Source organism: Canis lupus, chromosome 16, assembly GCF_011100685.1.
Source record: "Canis lupus familiaris isolate Mischka breed German Shepherd chromosome 16, alternate assembly UU_Cfam_GSD_1.0, whole genome shotgun sequence".
Lineage (NCBI taxonomy): Eukaryota > Metazoa > Chordata > Mammalia > Carnivora > Canidae > Canis > Canis lupus.
In genome coordinates, this window is record NC_049237.1 from 57077382 (window position 1) to 57095284 (window position 17903).

Sequence of the window (17903 nt, forward strand, 5' to 3'; positions counted from 1 at the left end):
AATATAAAATATCATTTTTTGGAAGCCTTCGCATAGCCTTTTTATAGTCTAGAGGAATCTAAACTATAGATTTAGCATCTCAGAGGCTGAGAAAAACCTATGACTCACATTTCCCAACCACTGGCATCCAGCAGGCTACGGGGCAGCCAACACAGGCAGGTGATGCTGGCAAAGGCAAAGGCTGCAGATAATTAGAGAGTGGAAGTGGGAAGTAAGTGACCGTTGCTTAAAAGTAGACCCTTTTCTCGAGTGTGTATGAGAGAGAGCGTTGGAGCGGGTGGCGGGGGGGAAGCAAGGTCTAAAAAGGATGTCTGCTAATTGCCACTGACATAAGAAGATAATGCCAATCCCTCTAAAGTTGCTTGAGTAGCAAGCCACAGAGCCAAGAGGGGAGAGCATGAGTCCAGCTCACACAGGTTATCATCTGCTTCACCATCGTGAAGTATGGCATCACGATCTCTGGCTTTGAACTTCAGCATGTGTTTTCTCGTCTACTCTAAAAGTCGTGAGATAACCCATTGTCTTCTCTGCAGGTATTTAGATGTATGAGTCTACATGTGACTCTATGTCCGGGTGGTGGCAGTGGGACATTCTGGGACAAGCACTGGGCTGGCTTCTCCCAATGCAAGTGTGAAAGTTATGCTTCTTGCCCTCTAGAAGCCCTGATAAGGGAACAAAATTTATATGTCAAACTCAGTTCTCCAGAATTACTTAGGAGAATGTGTTGAGACCATGCATGAGTAGGTTTGCAAGTTTTCTTTGAGGTCTTAGAGATGGCAGCACCAGGAAGGTGACCACGTGCTCAGGACTTAGCATGAGCTAAGCCCATGGGTGGGCTGGGGGAGGGACTCATGTTAGGTAATAGCTTGAACCTTTGGTGGCATGAACAAAAAGGAAGTGTATTTGATTCTTTCTACTTTCATAACTTTCCAAGAGCAAAACATTTTTCTCAGTCTTATTAGTTGTTCCTTTGAACCAAATTATTTTAACGATGGAGGTAATTGCTGACTTTCCCCTCTGATGTCAGTCTCCATCTGCATAAATACAGACTCCTCAAGGAGGCCTGAGCTCTATTTACCCTTCATAACACGAATCCCTCCTGCTGAAATATGAATCTCAAGTTTCATTAATTGCTCTTGTGATCATGCTGTCCTTGATTCCTGAATTTCAAGAAAAAGAAAATAATCAAAAGTAGAGTTTGTAAAATTCCTATTTAATCTCTAATTGTCAAAAGATACAGGGCAGCCCGGTTGGCTCGGCAGTTTAACGCCTGCCTTCAGCCCAGGGCGTGATCCTGGAGACCTGGGATCGAGTTCCGCGTCGGGCTCCCTGCATGGAGCCTATGTCTCCCTCTGCCTGTGTCTCTGCCCCTCTCTCTCTGTCTCTCTCTGTCTCTCATGAATAAATAAATAAAATATTTAAAAAGATACAGACATTTTATATGAAAATTTTAACTGTAAAAAATGCCTTTACCTCTTGTTCTTCTGCCTTATAGTCTTTGTCTCTCTCTCTCTCTCTCTCTCTCTCTCTCTCTCTGCTGTCATTTTTCTTCCTCTCCCTCCCCTTCCGTTTATCTCCTCTTTGTCATCTTCCCTTTCTTCCTCTCTCTTATCTTCTCCTCAACAGTTTGGTCAGGAACCATTAGATGGGACAGTGCAAGGCACATGTTCATTTCATAGGAAAGACTCGAAAATATTCGAGGTTGATGAAGCAGAGTCTATAATTTCAAGAAGGAAAAAAAAAAAGTAGATAAATAAGTAGACTCAACCAGAAGAAATGGCTGCATACTTTGAACCTAAAAAGTGCTACAGTATTAGGGAAATACAGAAAATAAAAATCTCAGAAGAGCAATGAACGTGGGAGAGGCAATCTCTATGTCACCATAGAGGCTTACATCCAGCAGCCTAAGCCAGCCTAGGAAAATCAGACAGAGGTCCTCTGCAGAAGCAGTTGTAAGCTAACGGAGGAGTTGGGACTGTCAACTGCTCAAACGGTGGCGGGGCTGTGCTGCAGGTGCATGGTGCTCAGGCTTCCAGGCTGTAAACACAGTAAAGAGAAGGAGGCGTCTTACAGCTGCAGTGAATGGAGTGAAGAGGAGAACAGCGTGGAATAAGGCTGAAGGCTGGGGGGGGGGGGGGGGGTCAGAAGCTCGACCTTGCTAATCAAGAACTTGCATGTTAAGAAAATTGGGCTTCATTATAATTTTGGAAGCCTATTATTCTTTAGCCTTCAGTCTAACGATGATGCCTCCAGCTTTTGTATAACTGAAAACTCTTTTCCCTTTAGCCACATTTTTATCTTGGCCACCAGACCCTGGTGATCCTCTCCTCCTCCGTAGATTTCATGAGAGTTTCCCTAGTTCCTCTTCTCTACAGAATGCTGAAAAATTCAGTTTGTGAATTTTCATGGCTACAATTTCCATCTCTCTGTGTATGAGTCTATAAGTGGCATCACCTCTGATCGGGTACTCCCTGTCTCCATTTACACTAACATTTTATTTTGTGATGCATATCATCTTCTAGCATTCCCTATAATTTACTTATTTAATATGTCCTATGTTTATTTCACCAAGTCAAATGTAAAATCCGTAATCCCCCCTCCCAAATACATATCTCTAGGGCCTACAAAATTGCCTGATATGCAGTAAGTGGGTATTTAACAAATAATTTTCAAATGAGTGAATGGATACCAAAGGACAACTAGATATAGTTCCATTTCAGCTTTCTGTTTTGATCTCTAATAACATATATCAACTAGATATTGCCATTCCTGTGATGAAAATCCATATGTCTAAGGTTTCATCCTAGAGAACCTACTTTTATTCCACTGTGCAGTATCGTAATAAAGACCACTACCATTTGCCAAGTTGTTCAGTCTAAATACCTAGTGTAGGATCTTGACTCCATTGTCTCTCTGGATGGCAACATCTAATCATATCCTGCTCATTCTCTCTCTCCTACACACCTCTCATATCTACACCCCCATGTTCATTCCACCACTACCATTCAATTCAGATTGAGAGGACATCATTATTCCTTGATCAACTACAGTAATCACCTACATCATCTGGATCAAGATGATACAAAGCTTTAATGCCAATTAATCTCATTTTACATCCCATCCAAAGCTATTTTAAAAATATAAAGGGGATCCCGGGTAGCTCAGCAGTTTAGCGCCTGCCTTCAGCCCAGGGTGTGATCCTGGAGTCCTGGTTTCCAGTCCCACATTGGGCTCCCGGCATGGAGCCTGTTTCTCCCTCCTCCTCTCTCTCTGCCTCTCTCTGTCTTTCATTAATAAATAAATAAAATCTTTAAAAAAGTAAAAAAAAATATAAAGTTGAATAAGGTATTCCAGTACTGTACCTCTCTATGTCTCTTAAGGGTTGCAAGATGGATATTACTGCTGACTAAGAAAGAGTAGCTTTCACGGGATGGTGGAGGCAGAATTTAGATTATACTGAATGGAGCATTATAGGTTAAAAAAAAGTCATTAAACATAGGTAGCATTTCAAGAGCTTTTGCTCAAAATGAGAGTAGTGAAGGATGCCTGGGCGGCTCAGGGGGGTGCCTTTGGCTCAGGTCATGATCCCAGGGTTCTGGGATCAAGTCCCACACCGGGCTCCCCATAGGGAGCCTGCTTCTCCCTCTGCCTATGTCTCTCTCTCTCTCTGATAAATAAATAAAATATTTTACAAAAAGAGAGAGAGAGAGAGTAGTGAAATAGGGTGATAGATGAACAAGGAGATGGGTTCACATGAGGTAACTCTGAAAAAGTACAAGAATGATTTGTATATTGAGGAGGCCTAGGATACTGCTGAAAAAGCGCAATAAGGACTTCATTTATTAGAATAAGCATCATGGAGTTCATTTGGCTTCTCAAGAACTCATTAGAGTGATGGGATCAGAAGGGAATGGTTTGAAGAGTAGTTGGTTTGGAATGAAAAATAGAATATTTGAAACTTAAGAAACTTGGCTATAAAAAGAAGATGGTATGTATCATGGTACCTGGAAGGGTATGTTGGATATGTTGGCTCAAAGGGATGTATATCTCTGCATGTGTATTGTGTGCATCTTTTTAAGAAGACAGATTATGGATTTATGATGAGCTATAAGTACATATAAATATAGAAGGCATCATTGTTAATGTAACCCTTTTTCAGAGTAAAGGAAGAAATAGTGCTCTAAATAAGGAAATGGAACCCGGTTTTGGTATCAGGAGGATAAAAAATGACTACAGCCAAAGTTAAAGACATCGGCAGGGGTGGGTACATAGGTAGGTAGGTAGGAAAGAAGAAAGAAGAAAAGAAGGAAGGAAGGAAGGAAGGAAGGAAGGAAGGAAGGAAGGAAGGGAGGAAGGAAGGAAGGAAGGAAGAGAAAAGAGAGAGACACAGAGAGAGAGATGATGGACTGTATTAATGAAGTGAGAAAATAAGTTGACTTCAGTTTTTCACAATAATACTGAATCAGACCATCACTTAAAATGAGCAAGGAAACATCAAATGTTTTTAAAGAGAGGAATAAACAGTTTGTAAGAGTTTTGGACTATTAAAGAAGGAATTAAAAAAAAAAGGAATTGACATATAGTTGGAAGCAGTTTAGAGGTTCATTGTTATGTACTGGTGGTCCCCCACTTATGATGGTCAAATTATGATTTTTTTGATATTAAAATGGTGCAAAAGTTCTATACACCTGGTAGAGCCCATACTTTGAAATTTGAACTTTGATCTTTTCCTGGGCTAGTGACGTGTTGGAGATACTCTGTCTAGAGGCTGGGCGGTGGCAGCCTCAGCTCCCACTATCTACTACAAATATCCATCCCATTTTTCACTTTCAGTGTGGAATCCAATAAGTTATGTGAGGTACTCAACATTTTACTATAAAATGGGCTTTGTGTTAGATCATTTTGCCCAACCGTAGGCTGTTGTGAGTGTTCTGAGCATGTTTAAAGTAGCTCAGCTGAGCTATGATGGTCGGTGGGTTAGGTGTATTGAATGCGTTTGCAGCTTAAAATATTTTAAAGTTAGCATTGGTTTGTCAGGACGTAAAGTCAAGGAAGAGCTGTACTTATAGTTAATATTTTACTGGTGTTGTTTTAGGCAAGGCACTTACTTTCGCAGACATTCCATATCTTCTCCCATAAAGTGAGAGCATTTGATTATATGATCTCGGTGATCCTTTACATTTCTAAAATTAACTTCAGGATTTGCATTTAAACTAGAGAGGCTTCCAACCTCAAAGTAATTCAGCTCACTTCATCAAATACAAGACAGTTATGTTATAATAGCTTTGACATATACACATGAGCCAGGGAGCCAGGCACCTTACGGTGACATGGGATATGTACCTGTTCGGATGTGAGGTCCGTCAGCAAGTCTGTGTTTCTCGAGATTGTTGCTGTCATCGCCCGGCATGAGTACCTGCAGCCAAAATTCATGTATGCAGTGTATGCACATGCACATAGAAAATCAATGTTAGATAGTAAGGGGAGTCAAAGTCTATAATTGTCTAAGTGGTATGTGACTTTTGCATGCTTGGTAGCAACTAGCTTTTTGGTTTTATCATTCACATTTTCTTTTAGACGGTGACTGACTCGTTTCCCTTATTTTCTTCTCTTCCCTGATTACACAGTATTCCACAATGATCGACTCCTATTTGATTTAGAGATTTGTTGGGAAGATAACGGACTGTGCCCTTTCTCTTCCCTTCGGGGGCTAACTAGTGGATATAAAGAATTCAACCAAAAAATAAAAAATAAAAAGAATTTAACCTCTTTACCGAGGGACAAAGATATCAGTCATTGAAGACTAATAGAGTATGATGTTCGTAATTGCTGTTGGACAATACTTAATCAGATTCTTCTCCACAAAATGATTGGGGTGGGAACCACCGAATCTAATGGCAGGTGCTCTGTCAACAGGAAAAGTATTTCTTATTGCAAAATAAATATAAATGATAATATTCCTGAAAAAAGGTCTATCGTTATGAAATATTGATAGTGAAAAGTTTATGCTTGTGAGACATGAACTCGTGCTGATCCATGTCTCATTCAGCCTAGGGGGCTAGGGTTCATTTCTTCTTTAACTTTCTGTGGATAGGGACGGTTGTGGGTATCTCAGTCCACCTGTCCGAAGCCTTTGGGTGCCACTCCAAACAGCCTGGCCCCAACAGGGAACAGTACGTGAAGGGAAGAACCACAGGGCTGCCTCTCACCAATCCTCACAGCTGTTTCTAGAATACCAGGACAATAACTCAGTGACTGTGTTTCCAAGATCTAAATGTCAGAACGACCTGTGCAGCCCTTAGAAGAACCCCACAGAAAGATTTGCTGCCATGATGCCAGGGTTCAGCCAGTGCGATTTAGAATAGTTTAAATGTGCAGCCCTGCTAATCAGAGCTCACCATGAAAGCACCATGGCAGTCTTTGCAATAGACAGTAGACAGGCTATTAGCACCACTATAATTATCTGGATTCTGTAGTGCTTGGCCATATTTTACTGAGTTTTCCAGTTAATCCTCCCACAAGGTAGTGAGACTGTCAGGCTGGGAGGCAGCCATTCTGTTAGAGGCTATAAAACTCTATGAAGAAGTAGTTGTAAGTGGTTTGAGTGTATAAATTATGTATGCTACTAATGAAATTAAAAATTACAGAAAGAGAGAGTCTGGCTCAGTGTTTTCAATGATGGAGAATCCTAACTGAGTGTTTTAGAAAACCTTTCCAGCATTTTGGACTTTCACGAATCCAATGCTATTCTGGGAATCTTGGGTGACACAAAGTTTTATTTCTCTGTGCAGAAAATAATACACAAAGGTAAAATGGATCACGCCAAAACATAATTTATGGGAACAAATCCATTTTAAGTATTATGATGGATGACAAAGCAACCCCTGATGAATATGAAAGCAGTATGTGCTATGAGTTGTTTTACAGTAATTAGATGACTTTTTAAAAGGTCTTTACAAAACTGCCCAAGTCTTGGTCCCTAAAGAAAAAAGCTCAAGCATGTTTCAATATAGCCTACATCTATTAAAATAATTATAAATACCCATCATTTGCTTCGACATGGATGGAACTGGAGGGTATTATGGTGAGTGAAATAAGTCAATTGGAGAAGGACAAACATTATATGGTCTCATTCATTTGGGGAATATAAAAAATAGTGAAAGGGAATAAAGGGGAAAGGAGAAAAAATGAGTGAGAAATATCAGAGAGGGAGATAGAACATGAGAGACTCCTAACTCTGGGAAATTAACTAGGGGTGGTGGAAGGGGAGGTGGGCGAGGGGTGGGGGTGACTGGGTGGTGGGCCCTGAGGGGGGCACTTGATGGGATGAGCACTGGGTGTTATTCTGTATGTTGACAAATTGAACACCAATAAAAAATAAATTTATTAAAAAATAAAATAAAATAATTATAAATGTATAAATGTACCACTAAAGTGGTATTTTAGAATTTTAGAATTAAAATTATGTTATGAACTAGCTGAGTGACCTTAAACACTGCATTTCGCCTCTATAGATACTACAGTAACAGATCTTTATTTCATTTTTTTTACTAAAACAGATATTTAAATGAAAAAGGGGACCAATCACCTAAAATCTCACTGTTTTGTTTCTATACCCGTTCTCTTATTTTTTTTCAAAGATTTTATTTATTTATTCAGGAGAGAGAGAGAGAGAGGCAGAGACACAGGCAGAGGGAGAAGCAGGCTCCACGCAGGGAACCTGATGTAGGACTTGATCCCGGATCTCCAGGATCAGGTCCTGGGCTGAAGGCAGCACTAAACCACTGAGCTACCCAGGGATCTGCCCCTTGCTCCCCGTTCTCTTATTGTAGCTTGTTGATACACAGATGAAACAGAATCATGTTTTGTTTAATCTAGATTTACATATATTTCATGGAAATGGCTTTCAGTGACATATATTTTAAACATTCAATGTGTCAAACTTACCATTTTATTAAGGTACACATTTAAAGTTCTACATGCGGTGGCACCTGGCGGGCTCAGTAGGTAGAGCATGGGACTCTTGATCTCAGGGTCATAATTTCAAGCCCCACACTGGGTGTAGAGTTTACTTTAAAAAAATGAATTCATAAAATCTTTTAAAGATAAGGTTCTACATGTGTTTTTTCATATATTCATATTTTTTATTATTACTACACCTGCTAATATTAATAAAAGACACCATTCCTTGATTTCTTAAAATATTCTCATGGTTTTGCATACATTATCTCAGTTTAATCAGTGAATAACTATATAATGCATATCTCTATTATTATACTCATTTGCCACCAAGAATACTAGGACTTAGGTAGAGTACACATTTGCAAATCTTGAAAAGTTATTAAGTAAACAAAAATAAATGTAGAGAATCATCCTGGGATCATTTGATCATACTTAACATTTGTTTGGTCGTACCTAATTCTATTCTATATATTTACTTCAAAACAGAGAATATATTATGTATATAGGAAAATGTTGTTTGCATTTAATATCTTTATAAACTCATAATTGAACCCACAACTTGGGGCTGTCTGCCTTCCTTCCTTCCTTCCTTCCTTCCTTCCTTCCTTTCTTTCTTTCTTTCTTTCTTTCTTTCTTTCTTTCTTTCTTTCTTTCTTTCTTTCTTTCTTTCTTTCCTTTTCTTTTCTTTTCTTTTCTTTTCTTTTTTTCTTTTCTTTTTTTTCTTTTTTTTTTTTTCTTTCTTCTTTCCTAAGACATTGAATCCCGAATTTCAGTTTGGAAAATATGAGCACCTTCTGAGGTCCTATTACAGACTGTATAAAATAAAATAGAAAATGGTAATTTTCATAGTAGAGGCTGAGTCCAGTTGTAAGTCATGTAATATGGATTTGGAAGCGCTTTCATAGATGGGGTGAGAAGTGAATCAGCCAACAAAGGAGCATTTTTGGGGGAGGGGATGTCACAGTGTTGGGGTAGAGGGCATAGTGTATGAGGAGACAAGTCAGAACAGCCCAGCAATAGTGGCAGGGATGGAAGCGGGGCAGGGGAATGTGGTGTTCCTACAGCAGTCACCAGGGGAAGGGTGTGGTGGGGATGAGCTCTCCTAGGTGCTGAAAGTGACGGCACTGGTGGGAGCAGACAGGAGGAGTACGCTTGGGGGGGAGATGTTTCCACTTCTCTGAATATTTGCATTCTATCCAGAAGCCTCTGCAGTGTTGTGAGAATTACTGATACCAAGAACTTCTCCCTCTAAGCCCCAAATTTAGTCTTGGGTTTCGTGCATACCTTGGTTACAACTCCAGTAGTTTTTTGGTCCTTTTATCTTTTTTTTTTAATATTGTATTTATTTGAGAGAGGTAAAGAGAGAAGGAGAGAGCACAAGCAGAGGGGAGGAATGGAGGGAGAGGAGGAAGCTGACTCCCCATTGAGAAGGGAGCCCGATGATGCTGGGTTCGATACCAGGACCCTGGGATCATGACCTGGAGCCGAAGGCAGACACTCAGCCGACTGAGCCACTCATGCACCCCTTTTTAGTCCTTTTAAATATATATATATATATATATATTTTTTTTAAGTACAGATAGTCGATGTATGTAGGGGAAAATGGATTTGAATCCCAGGAGTTGGTTCCAGCTAACTGCAGGACTACAAAGCTGAATAAGTAGCTGTGAATGCTTCCAGTTTTCTAAAGTGTGAATCATTAGGAAATTTAGCCTGATTAACTTTTCCCACTTTTTAAAAATACATTCATAATATTGTGTTTGCATTCTATTATGTCATATGTATAACAAGCAAGTACTGGCAAGATCCGGAGTAATAGATTTAAAAAAAAAAAAAAAAAGGATCCCCAAACTCCCTTCTACTAACTCTCATTATTGAGAAGATATTGCATTTTATTATATCTTTTACATTCAACCTTCTCTTCTGCAATATGAGAACAAAACCAAAATAGCACAGTGGTGTTGCCAAGGTTAATCTGAAGGATAAATGCTATAAATAATGGGGAAGAAAGTCTCATAGTGTAGCATTTAGGTGCCACTGTAGATAATTTCATAACATTTTACATTCCTTTGTCAGTCCCATTTTTTTATGGCGTATCTTTGGTTAACTTTTGATTGAGAGTCAATTGTCTACTCAATTCATCTATTAAAAATAGGGTTTCATGTTCAAAGCACTATTTGTTGATTGATAAAAAATTATAAAACTCCAGAAAAAATTAATCACACTTGAAAATCATGGTATAACTTTTAAGCGAACGAAGCCTGAGGTCCTCTCCTTCATTAGAGAATTAAGAATTATTTGGAATTTTCTAAACTGCACTTAAATGTTAGCATCAAAGAAAAGTGGCATCCTATGAAGGCTGTGTGCCTATTTCATTTACATGAGAAGGCTTGAATATCACACAGGTTGCTTAAAAGATGTTTTATTTAGCTTGCTGGTAACTGCACATTTGTGCAAATGGGAACCAATTCTTGGAGTGGCGTGACTGGAATTAATCAACAGTTGGGGAGGGTTGTGATGGTGGAAAATATGAGTGACTTGAGGATTTCTGTATAGTTTTTTAGCTTTTTTTTCCATTTGCAAATGTCCTCAAAATCAGGTACCTGTATGTTTTTTACTGTACTTTGTTAAATTAACCTATGCCTTTCCTGAGATGGATATTACAACATATACTACTTTATAAAAAAATAAATATTAATTTTCTGATTATTTGTCATCTAGTCAGTCGGGTCTCCAGTTCCAAAGAGCATTATTGTTATAAGTTGTTTCTTTGCTTTAGCAAATACTGGGGACCCATATAATTGCTAATATTCTATGACTCATCATTAGGGGTTCAACTTTCCCCATGATGGTTGTAACCAAATCTACTCATAGCCTTCAAATCTCCTTGGAAATCAAGAACCTAACACAACAGGATTATGTTGTGTGCATGCAAGAAAAGCCTAACCCTGTTTTGTGTGTCCTCCTAATCTGAGGGGCCTTCCCTAAGAATGCACTATTCCAGATTTTCTACCTGCTTGGTCAAGGCAAGGGACCTCATGCAAGGGCCATGCTCCATCAGCTATTTGTAGTTCATGCCAGTGCAGTGGGTGAATGGACTTTGGAGGCTGGTCTGAATCTTAACCCCAGATCTGCTGCCTAATTATGTTTTTTGCCTCAGGTAAGTGACATATGTCTGACCCTCATGTGAATGAACACAATAATAATACCTAGTTAGAACATAATTACAATAAAACTATAGGTAAATAAGGTAACACACATGAAGGCATAAGGAAATCATGAGGCATAAGGAAAAAGGGGGAAAGCATCTTAGCACCTATTATCCCTCTTAGTCCTTTAGAATTATTATATTTGAGATGCTCTGAAAGTTACTGTAGGGAATCAAATAAAATGGAGAGCTGTTGTCTGATACATTCATTTCCATAAACGGGAATTAATCTAAGCTACATGAGAAATGTTAGAAATAGATCATGCAGATTTTTTTTTTTTTGGAGGGAAAATATAACAGTGAGGGATCAAGGATATAAGTTCACAAATGAGCTGGTATTTGGTCATGGCATGGAGTAGGTTGTTGAGCAATAGGGAGGATTTTATCTATGTCAGACAAAATAATTATGTTGGTCAAAATACAAAAAATAAGAATTAGGGGAGAAGGTCATTCATGTCTGAAGAATGAGGGGCATGGGAAGCTAGGGGGAGGCAAGCAATAGGGAATCTCTGTGAGGTGTGTCCGGTTACTCTGGGGAGGAAGAATCCAGAAGGAATGGGACAGATTTCCGCAGAATTGCTCTAGCTCTGGAGCTCTGTGCTTGCTCTTTCCTCCGCTCTCAGGCCTGTTCATTGCATCCGCCAGCATCTGCGTGCTCTAACCCTGCCTGTCTTAAGCAGTCCTGAGTGTCCCCAGCTGCAAGCCTCTTCCTCTCAATGCCTATTTCGACGTGTGTGTGCACACATCAGGACACAAACTAGGTAGGAAGGAAAACTGTATTCCAACCACGTTGTTAACTCTTTGGTGTTATCACCATAATAGCCTAGTCTGGGAAGTAAGTGACAGGCACACGCTAGGTTCCCAGCAAATACTTGAGAACCTGGTTGTTGGCTTTAGTAAAGGATGTGTGGTTTTTGTTTTTGTTTTTGTTTTTTTTCCCAGTCTACCTGTATATTCTACCCAAGCTTACTTATCTCTGGCCCTGTCACAGATAATGTCACATAGAACACAGGAGAGTTAATATGGCCTCATGATCAACGATCACCCTAGAAACAGTACTCACTAATTAAGAGAGAGCTAGATTATTCCATTTCCAAGTTCCTTTCATTTCTAAGAGTTACATTTTTATCATATGTGGAGATATAGGACAGATTTGTACATTTTGAAAAAAGGTTGTTTTAGTGTTTCTTTTTTTAATTTCAGAGAGTCTTGATCACTCATGTATCTTTTCTGTTTGCTGATAATAATAGTTATTGGTTTTCCTTTTAGATCAGCCCAATGGAATATTTAAGCTTTCTAAAATACCAAAGTCTCAATAACTGAGTGTGCATTATGAAAAATTCTTGGTAAAAACCTGTAAGATAGTAGTTCTCTAAATAATAAAACATATTTCACAGTTCTCATATTCCAAATTGACTGTTAAAATCTAAGATTAAGCTTACCATTTAACCAACCAACAAAAATCTTGTCTTGAGCTGATGAAAAGAAATTGATAGAAAACATTGTTACATTGAATCAGTTTCTAATTAACAATCCACATTTAGAAATAGGTAGACTATAAATATGTGTCATTTATTTTCTTTAAATATTAGTTTTATATACATTCTTTGAATCTGTTAGATAACAGTTTGTAGTTTGAAATATAACTTTAGACATCTGTTTCTAGCTGTGTGATTTAACATCTAAACAAGTTCCCCATTTTAAAACAGCATGAGAAAAGTATTTAAAAATATTTTAAGGGCTCCATTTAACTGGAAAGAAAATGGAAAGTCTTTAGGGGAGAAAAAGAAGTAGAAGCTAAAGAAGGAATCCAGAGTGTTCAGGAAAAACTGGAGCTGCTTTCACATTGAAGCATCCACATCTGCTAAAGCTAAGGGAACTAACTTCTGTTTTGTTGGCTCAGACAGGTGTCTCCCTAAAATAGGAGCCTCACGTGAGATTCCCCAGAACAAATATCCCAAAGAGCTGCACCCTTATGCATAGGATTAACTAGTCAAACAAGTGAACACACACGTATGCAGAAAGATGTGCTAGGTTATTCAATGAAGCATTTTGGTAATGGCATAACACTGGGGATACCCTAGATACCCATCAGTAGGGTTTAGATGAATAAATGATGGTGCATCCATAAAATGGAATACTCTGCAGCTGTATGAAATGAACAAGGAAGCTCCTTTTTTTTTTTTTTTTTTTTTACTATAAAAGATCCAGGGATCCCTGGGTGGCGCAGTGGTTTAGCGCCTGCCTTTGGCCCAGGGCGCGATCCTGGAGACCCGGGATCGAATCCCACGTCAGGCTCCCGGTGCATGGAGCCTGCTTCTCCCTCTGCCTGTGTCTCTGCCTCTCTCTCTCTCTCTCTCTGTGACTATCATAAATAAAAAAAAAAAAAAAAAAAAAAGATCCACAAGTTATGGTGAACAAAAAAGATGGATCGCGTAGGGTGGCATTTGTGTAAAAAGCAGCAGGTGGATAATCTTTTCAATATTTACTTACATTTGCAGAAAATGTCTCCAAAAGGACACACCTTAGTGCATGAGCATTGAGAGCTGAAAAGTGGAAACATATGAAATGGAAGTAGAGTTCTGAAGGATAATGTGAATATTATCATAGCTAACTATCAGGATACCCAAATGGTGAGAGAATGGGGATAAGCAATATTGAAAGGCATTTGGGCTAAGAATTTTGAGACTGATTGAAAATACCAAATAAATGATCTGGCAAGCCCAGTGAATACCAACATAGATAAAGGAAAAGAAGTTCCACATGTAGACACATATTAATAAAACTTAAGAATGCCAAGGGGAATACTGAAAACATATAGAATGAACAATTTGTATGAAGAAAAAATGATTAAATGGCTTGCTTTTCAATAGTAATTATGGTTTCATGAAAATGATATTTTTGACAGTGCAATTATATTATAATTGTGTTGAAAATGATGCCTTCACTCTGCTGGGGAAAACAGAACAACAAAACAACAACAAAAACTAATAAGAAAAGGCCCAGGGGCGCCTGGGTAGCTCCGTTGGTTAAGCATCTGTCTTAAGCTCAGGTCATGATCCAGAGTCCTGGGACTGAGCCCTGCATAACACTTTCCACTCAGCAGGTAGTCTGCTTTACCCTCTGCACCTCACCCTGCTTGTGCGCTCTCTCTCTCTCTCTCTCTCTATTTCTCAAATAAATGCAATCTTTTAAAAAATAAAAGACCCAGAATAGACAACACAATATTGAAAGATAACAAAGTTAGAGGATGAACACAGTTGACTTCAAGACTTACCATAAGGCTACAGTTATCAAAATCACGAGGCATTGGTAAAACAACAGGCAAATAGACCAGTGAAACAGAATACTGAGCCCAAGAACAGACCTCCATAAATACAGCACACTGATCATTGGCCAGGTAGCACAACGGAGCAAAGATTGTCTTTAACCAATGGTGTAGAAACAACAGGGCATCTACATTAAAAAAAAGAAAAGAAAAGAAATGAAAATGTAAACCTCAAAGACTTGAAAAAAATCAACTCAAAATGGATCATAGACCTAAAAGTTGAACACAAAAGTATAAAACATCTAGAAAAATGAAAAGGTAAACCACAGAATGTGAGAAAATACTTGCAAAAGACACATCTGAAAAAGGACTGCTGTTCAAAATATGCAAAGAATTCTTAAGACTCTAAGACTCTACAATAAATAAAAAAAAAAAAACTCAATTAAAAAATGGACCAAAGACCTGAACAAATACCTCACCAAGGAAGATATGCAGATGGCAAATAAGCATATAGAAAAAAAATTGGCACCTACAAGCCAAGAAGGATCACCAAAGATTGGTGGCAAATAACTGGACCTACGGTGAGTCAAGAAAGGATCCTCCTCTAGAACCATCAGAGGGATTATGATCCTGCTGACACCTGATTTCATACTATTGACTTCCAGAAATGTGAGAGAAATACATTTCCATTGTTTTAAGCCACCCAGTTTGCGGTACTTTCTTATGGCCTCCCTAGGAAGCTAATATAGATAATAATTCTTTCTATATTGGGATGCCTGAGTTGCTCAGCAGTTGAGCATCTGCCTTCGGCTCAGGGCGTGATCCCAGGTCTGGGGATCGAGTCCCACATTGGGGTCCCTGTGAGAAGCCTGCTTCTCCCTCTGTCTATGTCTCTGTCTTGTGAATAAATAAATAAAATCTTTTAAAAAATAACACTTTTCATATTGATTTTTAGGTTTGGTAAAATTTCAACTAAAATGCCAGTATTATGTATATGTGTGTTTGTGTTTATCTGTCTTTGTGTGTGTGTGTGTGTAACTACCCACATTGACAATAAAATTTACATGGTTGCAGAAAACTCCAATAATGGACAAGATACTAGGGTTTATATTGAGGGATGTGCCTTACCACATATAAAGACTTGTAATAAAAACTTATTTTTGTAACTGTGTAGCCGTATTGCAGGAATAGAAAAATAGTCCAGTAAAACCAATAGATAACCCCCATAAATAGACATGAATATAGGTAACCTGGATAGACAAAGGTGTTATTTTGCCCAGCGGTGAAGAGACAATGCATTATTTAATATATTATCTTATCACAAGGAGTGATCCATTTGGAAAGAAAATGATAGGAATTGGAGTCCTCCTACACAGCATACATAGCAGTTACTCTAGGCTCAATTGAAATTCTCAAGGTTAGAGAAAGGCAAAATCATAAACTTTTAGAATGAAAATTAGAATATGTTTATTATATGATGATTGGAAAATATATCTTTAAGTTAGACATAAAAATTCCAAACCATGAATGGACAAGAGTTGTAAATTCAACCACATTAAGATTAAGAACTTCTCTTCATCAAAAGCTTCCATAAAGAGAATTAAATGTAAAGTCACATAAGGGGAGATTTTCCCATTAAACATATGATTGAAAAATTGATTTATATGTAGGATACTTAAAAAAAAAAAGTCTTACAAATTAGTGAGAATGTCAACAATCCACTAGAAAAAATGGGCAGAAGACCTGAAGAAAAATCACATGAAAAGATTTGCAGCCTAATTAGTTACCTAGGGAACTGCCAATTAAAACTGCACTAAAAACATGGACCAAATTCTTAAAAATTTAAAAGTTGGACAGTGTCAGGTATTGGCAAGGAGGTAGGATTCTTGGATTGTTATATATTTCTGGTGGTTAAGAAAAACGGTTTGGTCATTAGGGAAAAATAACCAAAACCTGTCATTGTCTGGTAAAATTGAAAGTGTTCCCATTCTATAGATCATAGCTTAGTGAGACACGAGTGCCAGAGGATCCGTGCAAGCATCGCCATTGCTGGAAAATGTGTAACAGCAGAATGATGGAAACAATACGGATGTTCATCAACAGTATGAAGGACACATGGTGTATGGTATATACGGTGCAAGTGAAGAAATGCAGTAAGGAAAATGGCCTAGAGGCAGGAAATACTGGAATATAAAATCAAGTGAAGAAAGTCAAGTTTCAGAAGAATATATAGAGTATAAATCTACTTAGCAAAAGTTAAAAACATAAAAAAAAGTTGTTTCCATAGCAATAATACTAATATTGCACTAAAATGCAAGGAGCGAACAGACCCTAAATTGAGGGTAGTGGTTTCCTCTGCTACGCGAGGGAGGAGGATGGGGCTGGGGCGGCGTGTTTTAAAGGTAAATCTTATATTTTTAGCAGAGCCAGGTTCATCGTATCAATGATTTCTTCGACTCAGAATGGCGTGGGCATGCAGAAACCACGAGACACGGTGCAGAGAGTTAGCCTGGTGGCGGCTCAGCTGTTGCCAGCCCAGAAGGGTGGAGGCAAAGAGATCAGTAGCTGGCATCCAGAGCAGAGGCAAAAAAAGGAGTCACCCTGATAAGAGCAGCTGCTTTTAGTCAAAGGACACAAGCAACATCACCCAGAAGGAGCAGGCAAGGCAAGCGACCTGTCCTAAATGTCCTCCCTCTCTCCACTCTCTTCGTGGGGCTCCCAGATTGTGGAATACAACTAGAAGCCACGAGGCAGGGGGCCTGTCCCTGGAGCCCATCCAGGTCCTGGGACATAGAGTGGGTGCAGGTAGGGCAATGAGAAGGGCAAATGGGAGAAATCTGGCACAATCATAAATATCCACTTGTATATATTCAAAATGCAATAAACTTCCCAAGGCAATTATACTCTGCAGAGAAAGGAGAAAGAAAGCCTGGGTGAGCATTTGAATATTAAGAAGGCGAACCCAGTGAATAAAGAACTAGAAGAAAAGACAAGAACATGGGGGCAGGAGGAGGTCAGGGAGTAAGAAGATGAACACGGAGGGTGTTTTCTGAAGAGCTAATTACAGCCATTTAGCTCCACTTTTCCTTGGCCATAACCAGTAAGGGTTCTCACACTTTAAGGACTCTTCTATTTCTCATGGGCTAATTTTCCTGTCAAACTGTTTCCTCTGAACAAATGCGCTCCTCCTAGGATGATACCTCACGGATTTTGTCATCCTTGTCCATACAGATCATCAGAATCAGAGCAGAATAGTCCATTTTATAGGAGCCTTGAACGTATTCAACTTAATTCTCTTCTAAACCAACAAGACTACATGAAGTTGGACAGATACCATGGAGGATACAGACCTCTGAGTTTAGAGTCTACACGTCCATTCCAAATGGCCACGGTTGGTTCAAATTCAGTTAGGAGCACGACACAAAGACATTGTTTTCTCCACTTTTAAAATTCAAATATATTGCA